At 39.1% G+C, this 18,291-nt stretch overlaps 1 long non-coding RNA gene across 1 annotated transcript; it reads left to right on the top strand.

Moving 5' to 3' along the window:
- The first annotated feature begins 12,622 nt into the window (after positions 1–12,622).
- Positions 12,623–14,513, top strand: LOC104223648 (uncharacterized). The gene is made up of 5 exons (XR_011403161.1): positions 12,623–12,684; positions 13,148–13,327; positions 13,614–13,684; positions 13,775–14,121; positions 14,339–14,513. It is a non-coding gene; the product is annotated as an uncharacterized lncRNA (long non-coding RNA).
- The last annotated feature ends 3,778 nt before the right edge of the window (positions 14,514–18,291 follow it).

The following is an 18,291-nucleotide window of genomic DNA, read 5'->3' as shown; positions in this document are numbered from 1 at the left end:
CGACGTAGTTCGGGTAATTTAAATGAACAAGCATCTCTTTTTTCATTTTTTATTGCAAGACGAACCATTTTTGGAAACCAGGTAAAATAACTCTTTATTTTCAAAAAGATAAAATAACCTATTTTTTCAAAAAGACTCATTTTGTCATTTTCTTTTCGACAAACGATTTTCCAAAATAAAGATAAAATAACCTATCTTTCAAACTAAAATAAAATAACTCATTTTTTTTTCCTTTTCTAAAATAATCAATTAGCACCTTAACTGTTATGTCTCTTTTTGTTTCCTTTTTTCCTCTTTTTCTCAACATTCCCAAGGTTCAGAAACCAGTCAACATGCAGGTTTGAAACAAATATGTGTACGCAGCAAGTAAGATGCATCAGGATGGTCTTCTCTGTTTCAGGTTGCTATTCCTAGACGGACCCAACCCCTGTGTTGAGTCCCCTAAGTCAAAATGCACATGATGCAGACAAGCGTTCCTACTAGGGATCCGGCATGAAGTCACGTTATTCTATGTTCAAAACCTGGGTCAGTGTTCTAGACAGTGTACCCGAGCGGACAACTCGAGTCGAGGAGGGGGCTACGTACCGGGGACCCGCGGGGTCGTCCGGCTTTGTAACTTGTCCGGCCTCTTTCTTATTTCAGGTATTGACATTAACAGAATAGGGAGTCTCGACCAGCGAGCTTCTCCCCGGAGGTAAGAAGAGAAGGGTTTCGGCACAGTTTATATGTACAGTTCAAATAATATCAAAGCGGTAAAAGCAGCATTTAGCACATTAGGCTCAAACATGTAAAAATCAGATAAAACCGAATATAACAATTTATCTAAGCTCGAATTTCTAACCCTGAACCAGTGGTTCTGGGTCTCAATCCCCAGCAGAGTCGCCAGAGCTGTCACACCTCCTTTTTTCGCCCCTGCGGGGGTACGAGGGAGTTTTTTCCAATTAAAGGACAATCGAAACGGGATTGGTTTATTTATTTCAGAGTCTCCACTTGGGAGATTTAGGGTGTCCCAAGTCACCAATTTTAATCCCGAATCGAGGAAAAGAATGACTCCGTATTACAGTCTGCGTACCAGAAATCCGGATAAGGAATTCTGTTAACCCGGGAGAAAGTGTTAGGCATTCCCGAGTTCCGTGGTTCTAGCACGGTCGCTCAACTGTCATATTCGGCCTATTTATCTGATTTTATACAAATGTGAACTTATGTGCAAATTTTATCTTTTAACCGTTTTCATAATTATTATTATTAAGAATGTGAACATCGCCTAAAACATGTCTTTGGACTGCGTCACATGAAATGCACCCACAATCCGGAACATATTTTATTCGACGTTTTGGGATTTTGGATTTGGGTCGCATGAAATGCACACCCGAGTTTAAGAAGATAGATTATTAAAGGCGCGCCTAAAACAACTAGCGTTTTGTTATTTTGGGGAAGGTCGTAAAACTTGCTAAACGGCACGTCCCGAATTCTAAATATTTTAATATATACATACATTTAGAGGGCCCCGCAGCTTTGTACATTTTTGTTTGTCGAGGCTCGTCTCATTCTTATTTTTAAAAGGAATTCGCAATGTCATGGACACGCATCTCGAACCACGTCACAATCAATGTACCCGTGATTAGAAACACATTTCGAATCCGTTGAGATTTGGATTTGGGTCACATAAATGTGCACCCGAATTTAAGAAGGTAAGATTATTAAATACGCGCTTAAAGAGACTATCGCGTTATTATTCTGGGAGGGTCGTGAGATTTTCTAAACGACTCACCTTGGAAACTGAATGCTTCGATATATACATTTAACGAGGGCCCCGCAGCTTGTGCGTTTTTTATTTGTCGAGGCTCATCTCGTCCTTATTTTAAAAGGATATCCTATAGCAACTACGTTTCTTGTCGCGTTTGTCTATACTAATTGAAAACAGAGATAGTCCTAGTTAATTACATGTTTGCAGGTAATTTATAGCAGGATTCAAAATGCTTTTACAGAATAAGAAAACGTGGCTACGCACACGGACAGCTGATCGAACATTATGGGCCCAAATCCAACTCATGCGGGATGGGCCAGACCTGGGCCACTGTTTAACCGATGCGGGCCTGCTTGGTCTGTTTCGACCTGGGCTCGACCTTCATGAGGTTGAGGAACGCAGACTTGTGCTATTTGTTATAAGGGTGTGGTTCGACAATTATAATGGGGCAGTTTATCAAAAGGGAAACGAAATTAACTAACATGGATAGTTTTATGCTTTGACATGCATTTAAGGACATGCTAATCACAAAAAAATACAACTAATTTCCAAGATGTAGCCTATTATACTGCCAATCCTCTTATCTGTCAAACTACGCACCATATTAAATTATCCTACATTTACATTCACTATATGAAAGGACCAACTCCAGTACCAAACAAGAATGTAAACCAATACACTCTACATGATACTCGATATAACAACTACATGTGGACATAAACGTCTTCAAATCTTCTCTTTTGTATTCATGCTCGACTTTCAAGTTACATGGACAGTATTAGTCGTGTACCTGGTATAGAGGAACAAAAGAAGAAGGAAAATGATCAGCTGAGTGGTACACAGCAAGCACAACAGCAGCAGATAAACAGCACAACACAGCAACAACCAAACAACCACAATGATGAAGCTCAACAAGTGATCGAGCAATAAACAGGCAATCCCAGAAAACAGAGTAGAGAGACAGCAGGAGGCCCAGGATATCGAATGTAACAGCAACAGAAATCCAATAACCAACAAAGCTCGGCAAACAACCAACAGCAAACAACAAAGACAGCTTGACCGCCTTGAACTCTTACACAGTTTTCAGACAATACTCATTCACAGTATTCTGAAATTTGTTTCTGTTTTTTCCTTTTCAGTTTTCTCACTCACAGAATCTCTCTGAAGACTAAAGAATGTCCACCCCCTTTTAAGTTCTGAAACAACTCTATTTATAGGCAGAAATGGCAAGCACTCAGCTGCCTTGAACCCCTCCCCTCTTTCCTTCCCATAACTTCCTTTCTAAACTAATCAAAATATTCCCCATACCCATCCATTCGACAGGCTTTTAGCCTGTATTTTCTGCCCAACAACATGGGCACCCCTTTTTTATTCAATCAGCCCCATACCACAAAGTTTGGCTCCCCACTATTACCTTATTTTAATCCTAATCCAGTACCCTATTTGTTAGCTCATTTAAACTAAGCTTTTCTGTTCTTTTCAAACCCCAGACTACCCCTGTTAATCCTTGGTTATTACTGTACTAACCCTCTGCAACAATGGGGCATTTTGAACTTCTGAAAGTTTAAAATCGAAGCTGCCCTAGACTGAATCTTTCAGTTGTTTTGTAATGCAGTTATAAGCTAAATTCAGGCAATGTCGAGCATCCAATTAACACTCAACAGGTTCGTTCACTTACGTGAAGTTGTATGAATTAGAATATTTGAACATTAAGTCGTAGGAAACTAATCGACGAAGTTTATCGAGTCGACTATACTAATTATAACAGGTAATAATCAGTCGTTCATATAAACAACACGTACAGGGTCCCAAATGGCTTCAGACAACTTTTGTTCAATTACTGGGAACCTATATGAATTAACTATTTGACGACTAATCTAATTGACGAGCATGTATATCACCAGATGTATTCACATACACAGAAGAACAAACATCCAAATAAAAGGTCTTTGACAAAGATGGAAGGAATTAAGAAAAATACCAGAAAATACCAAACAAACACAACGACACATGCTGGCAATCCTCAAACAGTATTCAAATAAAACAGAAAAGAAAAGAAAAACTTACTGAAAATTTTAACAAAAGTCAAACCAGGTCCGAATCAGATTTGGCCTTTTGAAGCCGAACAAACTTTAATCGGGGTGTTCTCGGTTGAGAACACCCTGATTAAGGTCTATTAGACCTAAAACCTCTATTAAAACTGGCCGGATTCCCCAGGTTCTTGTGTTCTAGGGTTTGGATCTTCATATTTGAGATTCTAGGAGTTGTGGGTAGATTCGGACCAAACCAAGCTTGGTTTGGTCACGAGGGAGGTCAAGGGAGTGTCTGGTATGAATATGGTGTGGTTTGGTGTAGATCGAGTTTTGTCTCGAATCTTCAAATCAAGATTCGAGATGATGGAAGGTGATTCGAGGCTAGGGGGTAACAGATTTGGGTTTGGGGTGGTGAGGTGCATCAGGGGTGTTAAGGGGGTGGTCACCGGCGTCCTTGCCGCCGGGTTCTGGTGAAAGGGAAGCCATGGCGGCTGCTAGGGTTTCGGGGGTTTGGGATCCGTTCTGAGAGAGACGAAGGAACGGGGGTGGGTGTTTGGATAGGGGGGCGGGGTAAAAGGGTTAGGTTTATATATGGGGTAGGGGATTAGATCTGGGCTGTTAGATTAGATGATCTCAACGGCTTGGATCCGTTGGTGATGGACGAGACGGGGTCGTTTGGTTTAAGTGAGGGGTTGGGTTGAACCGGGTAAACAGGTCGGGTGCTGGGTGTAAGTGTGGACCGTTGGATGAGTTTGAATGGACGGCTCAGATCAGACGCCCTATGCGGCGTCGTTTTGGGTCCGTGCCTGGGCAGGCCTGGTTTGGACTGGGTCCTTGTGCTGGCTGATGTGGGCTGAGTTTGGGCCTTAATTCCGAAATGAAAATAGGCCCAAGTCCGATTTACTACACAATTTGCATTTTTCTTTTGTTTTCTAATTTTAAACACAATTAGAAATAAAAAAAGACACCCATTAATTAATACTTAACACATTTATCACACACATGTTAAAAATATTTAAATAGATTAAATCACATCCTAGAATAAAAAATGCATATTTTTTGTGAATTTTCTTTTAATGACCGAATTATGGTTTAATTACACATGACATACATATTTTGTATCTTGTTTGATAAGATTAAAATGAAAAAATGGACAGAACCACAAATGACTACCAGCACATGTCATGGAAAATCGAAAAATTGTACGGCGAGGTCATTTGTCACTATTTTTTGTTTTTCTTTTGGAGTGATTGTCCGTGAAGCAAAAATCACGTGCTTACAGAAGATACCCAATCTCACTCCTACAAGGAAATGCTCCTAAACAAACAAGAAACAACTCAATCCAAATACTACAGGGAAGAACCCCCTACAAACAATAATGACGATAAAGGAAAAGAAAATGATGGCCCAATCCAGGAAGACAAAAATTGCCTATACTATCCTTGGCGTTTCTCCATCATCATAAAAGTCTTTGCTCGTAGAATGCCTTACCATTTCCTCCGTTCCAGACTAATTGATATTTAGAATCCATTTGAATAGTTAATCTTGATTGACCTAGGACGAAATTTCTTTCATAGTCAAATTCGGATTGAAGGAGAATATGGTTAAAGCACTACACCTAGGTCCTTGGTTCATATCTGGAAACTTTCTCTTAGTCCAAATATGAGAACCCAAATTTGTTCCACAAGAGGCAACTCTATTCTTCACTGCCATTTGGATTCATTTGCCCCAATTGCCAATCGAGTTTTAGGATAAATAATTTTAGAAAAAGTTGGAAGAAAACTAGGAAAACTACTCAAAATAGACACGTGCACATCCTCTACCCTAAGGAGGAGGTATGCACGAATCTGTATCCAAGTGCATCTCGAAACTCCGATGGAAACATCAGCCGTTATTAGAGATCACAAACAAACAATGATCTATGAAGGGGAGGGAAATTTGGGTAAAGGTTGTGGCAGAATAGGACACACCCTGAAATCGTATACACTACAAAAAACCGGAGATTTTACGGCGGTTTTATTACGGCGGTTGCTGTAAACCGCCATAATATCAAACATAGAATGGCATTTTTAGACACGCCACATTAAGCTTTTAAATGACGGTGGGTGATGTTGATTGCAACCGCCGCTACTGTTCATTATTATTTTTGCTTAGACCAAAATTTTCCTCCCAACAAATATTTTAGACTCCCTCCATTGCTCAGGCCAAAAATTAGAACTCCCTCACCTCATTTCTCCCTCACTCCTCCCAAATAAACCCTAGTATTGCAATTTCCTCTCTAGATAAGAGGGGTTGCTCTGATGGTAAGCAAACTCTACTTCCAACCAAGAGGTTGTGAGTTCGAGTCTCCCCAAGAGCAAGGTGGGAAGTTCTTGGAGGCAAGGATGCCGGGTTTCTATTTGGAAACAGCCTCTGTACCTCAGGGTAGGGGTAAGGTCTGCGTACACACTACCCTCCCCAGACCCTACTAAGTGGGATTATACTGGGTTGTTGTTGTTGTATTGCAATTTCCTCTCTCCCTTTCTCTCTCCCTCTTATCGATATGGCGCATATCGCTAGTCGTTGTAGCTTGCGACTCCCTCGTCTCGGCTCTCGATTTGAAGCCTCTGGTCTCCAATGAAGCTTTCGAGGAGTTCAGCAACCTCTATCTCTAAACAAAATTCAGCAAGGTCCTTTCGATTTTTCTCTCATTTTCGTTATTTACTGCTTATTTATTAATGCAAATTGTAGATCTAGGGTTTATGATATATCTGGTGCTCTAAGGAATAGTTTGATTTGTGGCTGAGATTTGATTGAATGAAGCAAGAGCCATGTGTCGAGTAGGGTTTTATTTGTTGAAATTTAGTGTATGTCTCATGGTTTTGGCATTTAGCATTAGCACTACCTCTTACTACTTTTTCAGAGTACTTTGCTATTTCTCTGTTGTTCCATGTTTGTCTAGTCTGAATTTTGCATTTTGTAAATTAGAGTTGTTGTTTGATTAGCTGTGCCTTTCTTGTCTTGGTGGTAGTAGTGATGATTGGTATGCTATATGTTGTTGTGTGCAGGAAAAATTTATTCTCGTGTGGGTAGATACTGATAATAAACTGGAAAAAAAGACTCATAGAAGCATAGACATATATCTATTACCAACTTGACTGTAGAAAAGTTAATTTGAAGTACTTTTTTCTTGATAAGTAATGCAAAAAAAGATGTAGAACTAGCCTATGCTTTCTAAGTAAATTCATAACCACTCAGTATCACTATGAAGTTTGCTTTGTTAAAATCTTTTTCGTTAGTTTTTTTAGGCATTAACTGGTACAAAAATTTCTGATAGAGTTGCTGCTCTGGTATTAATACGCTTAACTTTGTTTTTCCTCGTAGCTTCATTGACAGATGAGCCAATATCTAATGATATAGGTTGAAATTTTCAGTGTTCCGATATTTCTCGATGAACACAGAATCGAAGGCTCTGATACCACTTGTTGTGATTCTCGGATCAATATGAAGATTATTTGGGAGGAAAAACAACTCTATTTCACAAGAATAGAATTATAGAGAATTTACACCAAGAATTTCTCTCTACAAAAAACCTCACCAAACTCTCTTTTTGTTCTCACAATCTCTTCCTGGATTGTATTTCAATCTCTCTGGATTGATATTTCTGTGTAAAACATAAGGCTCTATTTATAGCCTTAAAGAAGGTGGTTGGTGGTTGAATTCTTCATTCAACAATGGAGGCTTCAACAATGGTGGCTTCTAGAATGGGTTGGTGGCTTCAACAATGGTGGGCTTCTAGAATTGGTAGTTGGCAGCAGCTGAACTTATCAATTCTCCCCCTTCAGCTGCATTCCAACGCAGCTACTATTTGAAAGTTATTCCAACTATGTCTCTGCACAGCTCTAACTTTTCTTGAGTGACCACCTTTGTTAACATGTCTGCTGGATTCTCCTTCGTATGGATCTTCACTAGTTTCAACAGTTGTTGATTCATCACCTCGCGTATCCAGTGATAGCGAATGTCGATGTGCTTTGTCCGAGAATGATACATTGAGTTTTTGCTTAAATCAATTGCACTTTGACTATCACAATGTATCTTATACTCTGTTTGATTTATCCCTAGTTCTTGGAGAAACCGCTTTAGCCACAACATTTCTTTTCCAGCTTCCGCTACAGCAATATACTCTGCTTCAGTTGTGGATAGTGCAACACACTTCTGCAATCTTGACTGCCATGACACAGCTCCCCCTGCAAAAGTATAAACATATCCTGAGGTTGATTTTCTTCCATCAGGATCTCCGGCCATATCTGAATCTGTATAGCCTTCCAAGACTGGATCAGCTCCCCCAAAGCACAGACTTGATTTTGAAGTACCTTTAAGATACCTGAAAATCCACTTAACTGCCTCCCAATGTTTCTTTCCAGGGTTAGAAAGAAAACGACTTACCACACCTACCGCATGTGCGATATCTGGCCTCGTGCAAACCATGGCATACATCAGGCTTCCAACTGCTGAAGAATATGGAATTGTAGACATCTCCTCAATCTCTTTCTTGGATGAGGGGCACAAACTCTTGCTCAACTTGAAGTGATTTGCCAAAGGGACACCTACCGGTTTGGCATTACTCATATTGAACCGTTTGATCACCCGTTCAATGTAATTTTCTTGAGATAGCCATAACTTCTTGTTTCTCCTATCTCGAGTTATCTGCAATCCCAAAATATGTTGAGCTGGACCTAAGTCTTTCATTTCAAAGGACTTAGAGAGTTCTTTCTTCAACTGTCTAATTTTTGTTGCATCTTGTCCGACGATCAACATGTCGTCTACATAAAGTAGAAGTACAACAAAATTGCCATCCGAAAATCTCTGAATGTAAACACACTGATCTGCAGCAGTCCTTTTATATCCTTGACTTACCATAAATGAGTCAAACCTTTTGTACCACTGCCTCGGTGCTTGCTTTAGGCCATATAAACTTTTCGTAAGCTTATAGACGAGGTTTTCTTTTCCTGAAACCTCAAAACCTTCCGGCTGCTCCATATAGATTTCTTCATTTAGATCACCATGAAGAAATGCTGTCTTGACATCCATTTGTTCAAGCTCCAAATTCAAACTGGCTACCAATCCAAGGATGATGCGGATTGAAGTCAATTTTACAACTGGTGAAAATATTTCATCAAAGTCAATTCCCTTTTTCTGTAGGAATCCTTTGACTACTAACCGGGCTTTGTGCTTCACCACCTTTCCGCTGCCATCTTTCTTCAGCTTGAATACCCATTTATTCTTCAGTACCTTCTTTCCTTGTGGAAGTTTCACAATCTCATAAGTGTTGTTTTTCTGTAAAGAGTTTATCTCTTCGGTCATTGCTTGCAGCCATTTTTATTTATCCGTATGAGATATAGCTTCATGGAAACTCTCTGGTTCTCCATCTTTAGAAAGTAGAATATACTCGGTTTCTGGGTATCGAGTTGATGGAATCTGACCTCGTTCAGATCGACGAGGTTGTTGATTATTAGCTTCAGGATGTGTACCATCATCGTTCCCCTGTGATGGTTCTGTAGTTTCCTGAGGGGTTTGTGCCTCCCCCTGCCAAACATCCTCCTGTTCTGCTTCTGGTACTGCTTCATGCTCCCCCATGCTATTTGTGTCAAACTGCAATGGTAGTGGATCTGGACCAACTTTTTGGGCACTGGAACCTCTTTCATAAGACATTGTGGGCTTTTCAATGTCTTCAATTGTCTGGTTTTCGTGGAATACAACATCCCTACTTCTGATCACCGTCTTCTGTATTGGATCCCATAATCTATACCCAAATTCTTCATCTCCATAGCCTATGAAGATACATGGTATAGTTCTACCATCAAGCTTCTTCCTGAGCTCCTTGGATACATGTGCATGTGCTAAACAACCGAATACCCTTAAGTGAGAATATGAGGGATTCTTACCCGACCATATTTTCTCTGGAACCTCAAAATTCAACGGGGCTGATGGTGACCGGTTGATTAGGTAGCAAGCGGCGCGAACAGCTTCTCCCCAGAATGGCTTAGGCAGCTTTTGCCATACTGATCATACTTCTGACTCTTTCCATAATTGTCCGGTTCATTCTCTCGGCTACTCCATTGTGTTGTGGGGTGCGTGGGACCGTCTTTTCATGTCGAATCCCTTGTCTCTTGCAATAGGAATCGAACTCCTTGGAAGTATACTCGCCTCCATTATCTGAGCGAAGGCATTTTAATTTCTTTCCCGTTTCACGCTCTACCATGGCATGAAATATCTTGAAATAATCAAAAGTCTGGTCCTTTGTCTTTAAGAAGTACACCCACACCTTTCGAGAAGCATCATCAATGAAAGTCAGAAAATACCTATTGCCGCCAAGTGACTTCTCCTCCATGGGACCACAAATATCAGAGTGTACCAGACTGAGTAACTCTGATTTTCTGGTTGAAGAAAATGTAAAAGAGACTCTATGTTGCTTTCCGAATAAGCAATGATTACAAGGGTCTAAAGCAGCATTCTTGTCCATTCTGATAAGCTGCTTTTTCGTTAGAATTGATATCCCCTTTTCACTCATGTGACCGAGTCTCTGGTGCCACAGGTTTTGAGACGCCTCTTTTTCCATAACATTGAGGCTGTCTGAACATACCTTCACATGAGTTTTATATAAGTTGCCACAAATATGTCCTCGAGCGAGAATCATAACCCCTTTCAGCAATTTCCATGTGCCTTTTCCGAAATAACTTTCATAGCCCTGTTTGTCAAGAGCTATACCTGATATTAGGTTTAGACGAAGATCTGGCACATGACGGACATCCTTCAATATCATTGTACTCCCGATATTTGTTTGTATTTTGATATCACCAATTCCAACTATCACACAGGAAGAAGTGTTCCCCATCTTCACTACTCCAAAGTCTCCTGCTTTGTATGTTGTGAAGAAATCTTTTCGGGATGTGGCATGGTATGATGCTGCAGTATCTACCACCCATTCGTTTTCTTCTTGACTTGAGACGTGAAGGCATGTCTCTTCTTGGATGGAACAAATAGCTACCTCTCCGTGGGTAGTGACTAATGCATCTCCATCCTTTTGCTTCAACTGCTCCTTCTCCTTATGCAATTTTCTGCAGTTCTTCTTTAAATGGCCCTTTATTCCACAGTGGTAGCACGCATATGATGACTTCCTACCATCCGTGGATTTTCCCCTACTCTTGCTTCTGCCTCTCCTCTTATCTTGACTTCTTTCTTGTTGTCTCCCTCTTTCTGTAATAAGGGCATGCGACTCACCATGATCGATGTCCTTTCTTCTGGCTTCTTCATTAAATAAGGCATCTTTAACCATAGACATGGTCAGATTTCCACTAGGAGCTGAATTACTGAGAGAGACTACCAGCGTCTCCCAACTATCAGGAAGAGAACTAAGAAGTAGTAGGGCTTGCATCTCATCCCCGAGCGGCATGTCAACAGACGATAATTGATTTATCAAGCTCTGAAACTCACTGGTATGCTCGGCAACTGAAGTTCCGTGCTTTAACTTCAAATTTACCAAACGCCTCATCAACAAGGCTTTGTTCCTAGCGGTCTTGGCTTGATACATCCCTTCTAACTTCACCCAGAGGGCATACGCATCTGTCTCTTGTGCAACATGATGAAAAACGCTATCGTCAATCCATTGTCGAATTTGACCGATAGTTTTTCTGTTTAATTTCTTCCACTCTGCTTCTTTGGTGGAATCGGGGTTCCTACCCTTTGCTTCTATGGGATCAAACAAATCTTTACAACTGAGGAGATCTTCCATCCGAGGTCTCCACAATGTGTAATTTGTGGCAGTAAGCTTTATCATAGCTCCAGATGATGATGACTCTTCCATTATGTCTTTAAAATGGCTTGGTCAAAATTTTGGAGCAGAATCTCACCAAACGGAACTCACCAACACGTCCGGAATGGTGAAAAATGGTAGGATTGACTCTTCTTGGGTCAAAATAGGGCCTCCAGAAAATTTTCAAAATTTACACTAAACTTTTGGGGTTAAATCGAAAATATACTGAACTTGTGGGGCATATTTATAATTTCAGTAACTTCAGGGGTTATTTTATAAATTTCTAAAAATTTTATGATGACTGGATGCTGACGTGGCGCTGACTGGATGCTGACGTGGCTCTGACTGGATGCTGATGTGGCGCTGACTGGATGCTGATGTGGCGATGACTGGGCAGTTACTATTCATCATCTTCTTCCTTGGGCAGAAGAAAAAAATTGCCATAACTTCTTCGTTTTAGCTTTGTTTGGCCTCCGGAAAATTGCGTTGAATTCGTATCGACGCAAGGAATCTAATGAAATGATCAAAACACACCGAAGATCACGTTTTCGAAAAACGTAAATCCGGGTTGAAATTTTCAGTGTTCCGATATTTCTCGATGAACACAGAATCGAAGGCTCTGATACCACTTGTTGTGATTCTCGGATCAATATGAAGATTATTTGGGAGGAAAAACAACTCTATTTCACAAGAATAGAATTATAGAGAATTTACACCAAGAATTTCTCTCTACAAAAAACCTCACCAAACTCTCTTTTTGTTCTCACAATCTCTTCCTGGATTGTATTTCAATCTCTCTGGATTGATATTTCTGTGTAAAACATAAGACTCTATTTATAGCCTTAAAGAAGGTGGTTGGTGGTTGAATTCTTCATTCAACAATAGAGGCTTCAACAATGGTGGCTTCTAGAATGGATTGGTGGCTTCAACAATGGTGGACTTCTAGAAATGGTAGTTGGCAGCAGCTGAACTTATCAGATTTTGCTTCCGGTTGAGGGGAGATGTATAAGTTTTAATAATATAGCAACTAATTGCGGACTCAAAGAAGATACACTAAAGGCTATCAACTGTCAACCGGCTATAATTCCATGTCAGAGATCAATCACTGGAAAGTAAGTTTTTTTTTTTTTTTTTTATCTTTTCCCCTCATGTTTTTCCTTTTTGACAGTATTATATGACCTTCTCATATCCTCATCCCTAAAATTGTAAATTTTGCTTCAAGGAAATGCATTTCCGATCCCTAGCAAGATGTACTGGGATCAAATAGAATTTAGTTTACTTCTAGAAAATGTATTCCCGGAGCAAGATATATTAGGATCAAGTATAAATTAAAACTCAATTAAGGTAGTCTTGTTTGACTCCCTCTAATTTAAGGACGACTTATCCATAAATTGATGTAAAGGAAGAAGAATTAACCGGAAATTCTGATCAACCTATTTGAGTTATTTTCATTTAGTCCTTTATTTGCATGAAGGTGACAGTGATGCTTTAAGAATCGGAAAAATGCTGTCAGCGGATTGGCTATTCGGATTAGTATCTTATCTTCTCTTCTCTAACTAGATGTGTCATTCTCAGGACAAAAAGAAAAGAAAAGGAAGATTGAAAACCAAGAAAATCGTTGTGACTCAAATATATTGCCATTCAGTTGGAGATGGAAAATCGAAGCTCACTTGCAAGTCCTAAGGAGATCAATTAGAGTGCTATGTCATCGGATACTTAATTACTTACATTATTATATGGAGTGGTGTTGCCAAGGTTTTCTTTGCACAATAATCTTTGTGTTACACTACTCCTTTTGTTCTAATTTAAAATACTTGTATACATTGTAGCTAATATAGAATTTGATAATGTAATAGCCTGGCTGCTAAAAATGGCTGCTTTATGCAAGCCTGATGATATGGTTGCTATAACTTTATTGGTGTATGTTGTAGGCTTAGACTAAACAAATAAATAAACGAGTTCTATCTTTAGATTAGATGGGTCACTCAATTTTTTGTTGTTGGTCTCATAACTACTCATTGGTACAATATTTTGTATGCAGCAACGAAATGGAGTGACTTTTGAGGTGATGGTGAAGGGAAAACAAGATGGAAAAGTAGCTTCTGCAGGAAAGCAAGTGACTGACTCTATTGATAATTAAGATAGATGTGGTGCAAGCATAATACTAGTAATCACTACTGAGTTATCCTTTCTTTTGTCCAGGTCAAAATTTATTTCACTGCCAAATTAAGAGGTACATGATGCGTCGTTGGCTCTAACATTGGTGAAGCTCCCAATAAATTCCGTCTAGGTCTCTCTCTGTATCGTTCTCTCCCTCTCTCTCTCTCACACACACACACACACTCACTCACTCACTCACTGCTCTTTTAGTTGTCTGGACAAATGGATGAGGAGTATATATATTTTAGGTGGATTTTCTTAGTTACTGTGATTTTCAAGAAAGTTTTATTCACTCCTTTCCCCATACAAGTTGTGCCTCTTCATATTTACTTGTTGTCTCTGATCAGGTGACAAGAACATGGTAAGGGGATTGAACATTGGCATTGAAGGTAATCATTTTTATGGACTGAAACTGTATACACTAATGATTCTATAAGGTACATCTACCATCTAAACCTGTTCAACAGCTTGGGGAATAGAATATACTATTAGTTTGTACCATGACTTTTTTACATGCTTGTAATTTAGAATAAAAAGTTCTCTTTTGCATGCACCAGGACTAATTTTGTTATTCCTTGTTGCTTATTGTTTTGTTTAATTTTGTAGGCTCAAAAGTATGTCCCATCACCTGACAGCCCAAAAAGGATCAACAATTGGAAGTAACACCGTATATTCATGCGAGTGCTTGCTGAACATTTTTTTAGGATTTGTTCTAGTTATTTCCCTTTTTATTGTGTGGATGTAAAGTACTACGCGAAATTTTAATACATTTTATGATATAATTTTGAGGTGCTTAAGTTATTTATATACAATGAATTGTTTAATTATTAAACATTTCTTTTATGTTCGTCTCGGTTGTCTAATTGTGAACATTGAACAAACTTTGATAAATTAGGCAGGGTATCGAACTAGAATGAAAAGAAATCTAGAAGAAAATAAGCAGGAAATGAAAGAGATTGTGGAATTACCATTTTAGACAATATAAATATTGGCTTAATGTATAATTCTGGCGGCTATTAACAGCCGCAATTTGCAAGAATGAACCGCTATTTTATCACTTCTACAATTATGGCGGTTTATAGAAAACTACCGCAATAACTTTTTGGCAAATGTAAATGTGGCGTTGTTTGAAACCGCCATTAATGCGCATAATGGCGGTTCTAAACCGCCGCAATATACAGATTTTTTTGTAGTGATATACCCACCGACAGAGCGACACCACCACCACAAGAAGTACCAGAATGCTATGAAACGCGCAACAAGCAAGAGGTCAAAGAGGAATGGAAAACGGTAACCTTCCCGAGGAGAAGGAAACCAATTCAATTGCTCATGTAAGAGCAAAGTAAAGTGACGAGAACTGCTAACTACACTGAAGAATCAACACAAAAAATTTAGGTAAAAGTGTTTGATGTTAATTCTAGTAAGTTCCCGGGAACTAAAACGTTTAAATATAGTACTAAGAATCATGCTAATAAGGCGAATAACCATTAATGGCCTATTAATTTATCTAACCAACAAAAATCCAACACCTCTTCCCTGCAAGCCCATTCCACACAGGAACAACCTTAGTCCAATGCAACAAGGAAAGCGGGACCGGAGCAAGAGGAAACAAATACGGGTACCAATGCATGCCCTACCCAAACCCAAAACACAAATAGTGCGGCCCCTATCACAAAAAAAGATCTGATTTAGGCCTGACAATCCAGATTGGTTTGGGCCATCAGCTACCCATATCGCCCACTATCGAGGACCATCCCCAATTGGTAAATGCCCACCAAAATGATACACCAAATACCTACTCGACCCCTGATCATCTCATACTAGAGCAACCTACTGAAATAACCTCACTACAATCTATGGATACTCAAGTACATCACCTGAGAAATCACCCAATCTTAGGAGATATGACAACTTTCGTCCACTCAAATGGATACACAATTAATTTTAAATCTCGTATTAGATGCAAATCCCAAAGATCAGCAGACCGAAAATGATTTGACAAGGACCATTAAACTCTATATTATGCATCCACAGCCTAATCCAATCTCCGTTTTTACCCAAAGAGGCAAATCAAAAAACCCCAAATGGAACACCAATAGATACAACCTATCCTCGTAACCCACACCCCACTGCCGCTGGACCACACACCTGTATCTTGGCTAGAACTAGCTTTGTAAGACCAGGGTCTAGCTTACAATTTCCTCTTAGGGAATCTACCAGTTACCCTAATCATCCAGAACCCAGCGCATCTGACAAGGGTGACCATGGAGGCTCTGAACAAGGCCTTGGCAAACTTTGGTACGCATATATGGAAATCAATGATCCTCACAAGCAACATCAGTAGCATGCACACCAACTTGGACCTACTGATGGTCAACAACCTATTGCACCAAACATTCAATCAATCCCATTCTTCCCAGACCCAGCAGCAGAGGACCTAGTGGCAATGCCTCAATTTGTGGTCTTGGAACCACCACTCCAATAAGTGCCTTCGTCTTCAACTCCAGTAGAGAAGGGGCAGGCCCCACCACTAGGGAATATAACAAGGGACATCAACAGAGCACTGAAACTACTCAAGGGGAAACCAACCAAGGAAGTGGAGATGACAAAGGATGACTATGGACCACTGCAGTGTGGAGTATAGCGAGATACTTGTCCTGTTGTGCCCCAGAGCCCTATCCAAGTATGAAATAAGATTGGGATCCCACCAAAATCAGGTTGTGCTCAAGACACTGCTAACTCTGACCCCTGTACTAAGTATGAAGAACCCAGGGAAAAAGAAAGTTGTGATGCCTACTTAGGGGAAAGAGAAGGCACAAAAGATGGACTCCTCACCCAACCCCACCCCTCTAATGAATTATGTTGATACCCAATTTTGTCCTCATATTTTTATATATATATACTCTTAAAATATTATTTTGCATCATTACTTAATTTACAAGATTTATACAAGTATTTTCTATAATTTTTCATAATTATGTGAAGCTTTTAAATTGATTTCTTGCATTTAAATATTGATTAATTACCCTTTAAATTATTTTGTGATGACTTCACCATTAAAATTTATTATTTGTATCCATATATATGCTTTATACTATTAACTATTTTACTTTGTTTCATATAATTATATTTGTATTTTAGAGATAATTTACATAATTTTGTAATAATAGCCTATATTCTGTACATAATTGATATTATTATATTATTAGCACTTATTACATTTTTGTATTATTAATCTATCACTTTCAATTATTTTACTGCATAAATAATATTTTTATTATTTATTAATCACTTTCTATAAATTATTTTAAATAATTTTTGCATATTTAATTTTATAGCCAATTTCAAGCCAATTTCTGGATCCAAATACCAGCTCAGACCTCAAAAAATCATAGCCCAATACCCCAGTCCAAACCAGCCTAGCCCTCTAATTCTAACCTAGTCAGGACCCGTCTCCATGACCCACCCCATTCTTCTTTTAATCTTGGCCTCCCATAAACCATCCGCCCTTTTTAATTATATCCGCCCAAACCCTAGCCTCATTTTTTAGAGATAGCCGCCCCTAAATCCTCTCTACTCTCTTCTTCTCCTCTCAAACCCTAACAATCGCCTCATCAATCTTCCCCAATCCCATTTCTAATATGGAATCTCCCCATGATTTTCCTTCCACATATGCTCGATCTCTCTATTATTTATATGGTATTGGTATCACATAATACTTGTCTATCTTTGGCAAGTATACGGTTCTAAATCAAGCAACCATCTTCGGACCTTCGAGATTTAGACGATATTTTGTCTATATACACATACTACCAAGCCCTATGGGTCCGATTCAGTGAAATTTTTACTATTTTTGCTCTTTATTTTAAACTAGGGTTTGCTGAATTTCCCCTAAATTGATTCTAATTGATTTTGCATGCTATATTTTCCTTATTTGTTTTTAATCGACTGTTTTTCCTTGTTTGGGTACTTGATTTTGATGTAAAGAATATTGCATGCAAAATCATGTTAAAGTTGACATGCACTTTCCAATTTCCCCTTTGGAGAGACTCTAATCACTAAAAACTACTACTGTTCTCTTATTCTTTCTTGTCTTATACTATTCTGAGGCTCCATCTTTTGACCGGCGGAAAGCCAAGGCTACCAGAATTAAATTCTCGAACCTTTCTCAGTGTGAGCATTGCCCGGGGTTCATTTGAAACCCTTGGGAACTCTGACGCACTGAGATTTATGGGTTTTACTGTTCGTTTTGGTATTAACACTGAAGTGTTGCTGAAATTACTCCTCTTGTTTGCTTGTTCTTCTATAACTGGTAATGTATATATGACTCTTGCAATTTCATTTCTTTCCGTTTGTATTCCTGTTCTGCACATCTATGTCTCTAAGAATTTGTATGAATCAACATGTCATTATATGTTTTGAAGCTTTTCTTAAGGCTCTATGCCTTCTAGTAGTTCAACTTGCCTATTTGTTACTTTGATTCTGCGTTCTTAAGCCTGCCTGCTAATGTATGTGCTTGTATGTTTATCACTGCTGCTCATTCTGAGTTTGTTTTTTTG

This window comes from Nicotiana sylvestris, chromosome 10 (genome assembly GCF_000393655.2).
Source record: "Nicotiana sylvestris chromosome 10, ASM39365v2, whole genome shotgun sequence".
Taxonomy (NCBI): Eukaryota; Viridiplantae; Streptophyta; class Magnoliopsida; order Solanales; family Solanaceae; genus Nicotiana; species Nicotiana sylvestris.
The sequence above is the reverse complement of the archived record's forward strand: the minus strand, read 5'-3'. Positions and strand labels throughout refer to the sequence as shown.